Here is a 3,775-nt window from a genome sequence, read left to right as displayed (position 1 = left end):
CATAACAAAACGTATAAGATCGAAATGCTAAAAGCTACAAGTCTGAAAACATAGTCTAAATAACATAGACAATAACATAAACCAAAATGTGCGAACTCGTCACGACGCGCAATGGTGGGGGACTAGCGACTGGAACCTCCTGAACAGCCTCAACCTGAAAATAGTAATAACGGGGTGTGAGTCCAACACTTAGCGGATACCTAGTTGACATGCATAGTAAATACTAACCAGTAGTAATAAATATGCATACAACCTCCTGGATATCATATAGAAAATGCAAAACTGTAAAACAAAGGAGTATCTGTACTAACCAGGACCTATGTATAGAAATATCAAGGCCGTCAGACCCAGAGTGTCGTAAATCTTGTATGCATGTCAAACAATGCATCCATCCAATATGCAACATATAAAGTGCAGCAAACACAAGCAATAAATGTGTATCCTGTATGCATGTCAAACAATGCATCCACAAAAAATGCAGCATATAAAGTGTAGCAACCATAAGAAATAAATGCATATAATGCATATGATGTCATAACATGTCCTAGTCACCCCTGACGCCAGTCAGCTATCTCACACACGATGGTGAGACCGAGTGGGTAGGGCTGTGACAACCGTCCTCTCTGTCGTCACTGCTCCTGATGAGTGACCGAGTGGACAGGATGCTGTCGGAGTACACCTATCCTCTTACCCCAAATCATAAGTGGGGGAGCGCAATACTCTCATCTCCCTGAGCCAGTCCAGAGGAGGGATCCCTACTGGCTACCACGCTGCGTCACACTACCCATGAGCGGACCAATAGAGCCAAACAGAGCAACCTGCTGCACACACCCTGCCTGAATAAAAATCACAAACCCATGAGTGGTTGTGTGTGCAGACCCATGTAACTGGTGATGTGCTCAACAATAATGGAGCTGCCAATCGCTCAGCATGCAATCATGTGTAATGATGCATGACACTAAGCATAGAAATATCTTGATCCTATCTACCTCCATAAAAACATGTACCATATACGTGGATCAAATAATATGATCTAGATACACATGTCAGGTATGGTATCTAACCAGTCCGGTATATCGTAAAGCATGACATGTCACTACCTCTATAACATAAGTAGTAAACAGGGCATGAACGCTAAACAAGTAACAAACAAATCATGCTCGGAAACAAATAGTGACATGTCGATGCAGATATAAACATAATTATTACTACATGTTAAAATCTTCTAAACATATCAACAAGACATATCAAAATAGATAGTCAAGGTACCCGCCTCAAATAGAAGGCCCAATCAAGCAATCCAAAGTCGAGACACCCATCTCGAATCAGAGTCCTGCGTCAAACAATATATAAATATTTTATTTAGCTAAAATCATAAGAATTTCTAAATAAAATCCCTAAGACTAATTTAGGGCAAAACCCTAATCAACACTAGGGGCATCAATTCGGGTGGGTCGGGTCGGGTTGGGTCGGGTTGATTTTTTTTTTTAACCCAACCCGAACCCGAGTTCAACCCAAAACACCTCAACCCGAACCCGAACCCGACCAACTCGATCAACCCGAACCCGACCCATATAACCCGAAAATCTGATTCAAAATGACTTTTTTGAGCTATTTTCCCTATAATTCTTCACTTTTATCTCAATATTCCATCATTATCATACAAACATGATATTAATATACATAAAAACATCTAAATTTTTAAAATAAAATTTGATTTAACCCCAAAAAACCCACAAAACCCTATATTTAAGTCAACCCGGGTCAACCCGAACCCAACTCGACCCAACCCGAAACTTTTTTACTCTCCAACCCTCCAACCCGAACCTGACCCGAACCCGAAAATGCCCAACCCGAACCCAATTTTTTTCGGGTCGACTCGGGTTGGGTCGTCGGGTCGAGTTCATTTTTGACACCCCTAATCAACACAAACATCAATCTACCTAATTAAATCTAATGGTTAATTAGGGTTAGTTACCTAATCCCTAATCACCTATTAGATTAGAAATCCAAGCCTAAATTAATCTACACATAGACAACTAATTATAACCTTTAATTTAAAACATGATCTACCACATGTTCTAAACTAAATTCAATTGAAACATAACCCTAATTCAAATCTATCATCACAAGATTCCCACCCAACACATAATCTACAACATGTATCAACTATTAAAAATCAAGTTACACTATGATCTACAACTAAGATAAAAAACCCAATACCTTACCTTAATTCCTAGCACTGTTGCTATTGGATGGATTTGCTGCCGGAACCAGAAAGTCCACAGAACAACCTTTCCTGTTAGAATCCTTCGGATCAAGAAGAAAAGATCAGAATTCAACACAACAACCTATCACCAACTCATAATAAATTCAGCCTATTAATCCCATTTAATCATCACATTAGGTAAGGTTAAACTCATTACCTTTGGTGGCAATAGAGCTCGGTGTGTAAGAGTAGTGGGTATTGGTGGCCGCTGGAAATATCGACTACTCTTGTAATCTAGCGATGTTAGCTACAAGATATCGACAATGGGATGGCCGGAACCGAAGGAAACCTCTGCCTTCCAAAAATAGTCTCAAGTCAACACCACACCGAGGCTTAATACTCAAAACAAAACTCTAGGGCAGAACACCTACCGACCAGGTCGCGTCGGAGCAACCGAATACCCTCGACGATCACGGATCGGGAATTAGGACACGACGAACAGAGAACCCAGATGCTCGGCTGGCTTCGATTTGCGGCGTCGGTGCTGCTCCATGCGAGAAGAGGGCACCTAGGGTGTCTCTCTCTCGGTCGTTGCTGTCGCCGTGGGTCCATGGTGGTCGGTCGCGGTGCACAGAGAGATCGGTAGAGGAAGACAAGGGGCAGTGAGGATGGCTAGGGCACGATGTTGCTGAAGTAGCCCGGTCCGGTGGTCGGATGCTACGGCACCGGCTGCGTCTCCGATCAGGCCTCAAGCGAGAGGGGAAGGTGATCAGGTTGGGGGAGATAGATCGCGAAGAGGAAGGGAGGTGAAGAGGGATCGGCGTCGGGTGAGGGCTCGGGCACGTGGAGAAAAGGAAAAAAAAAGAAACGGAAATAAAAAGGAAAAGAAAATAAAAATTTTAACTTTTCCTCGCTTAAATGGGATAGCCTAACAGGCTTTCCTGTGCCCCAATAATTGCCCCCGTTAAACTCATCATACGAGCTTCGAAAAATTCTCAAAAATTTCTAAAAATTCCGGAAAATTCTTTTATGGTTATTCGCCCTTTTTCGATATTTTATATTCTCCCCCACTAAATAAAATTTGATCCCTAAATTTCGTTATCTACCATCAACAAGTACTAACAATAGATAGATAGTATAAATGCTGAACAGAAAATTAAACCACATACCTTATGTGAAAAGATGGGGGTATTGAGCTCGGATCGTATCCTCAAGCTCCCAAGTAGCCTCCTCGTCTGAATGATGCTTCCATCCGACTTTAACCAGTCGAATAGTCTTGTTCTGCAGCTAACGCTCTTTGTGGTTTAGAATCCGTACCGGAACTTCCTCATAAGTGACGTCAGGCTGAATGAGAACTGAGATATCTGTCAGCACATGTGTCGGGTCGGGTATGTATCTCCTCAGCATAGATACGTGGAATACGTCGTGGACGCTTGCCAGGGACGGTGGTAGTGCCAGACGATAAGCTACTGCTCCAATCCTCTCCAGGATCTAGAAAGGGCCAATGTATCGTGGAACTAGCTTACCTCTGAGGCCAAATCTCTTCACCCATTTCGTGGGTGAAAC

The sequence above is a fragment of the Zingiber officinale genome, chromosome 9B (assembly GCF_018446385.1).
Source record: "Zingiber officinale cultivar Zhangliang chromosome 9B, Zo_v1.1, whole genome shotgun sequence".
Lineage (NCBI taxonomy): Eukaryota > Viridiplantae > Streptophyta > Magnoliopsida > Zingiberales > Zingiberaceae > Zingiber > Zingiber officinale.
This window is presented reverse-complemented; position numbering follows the sequence as displayed.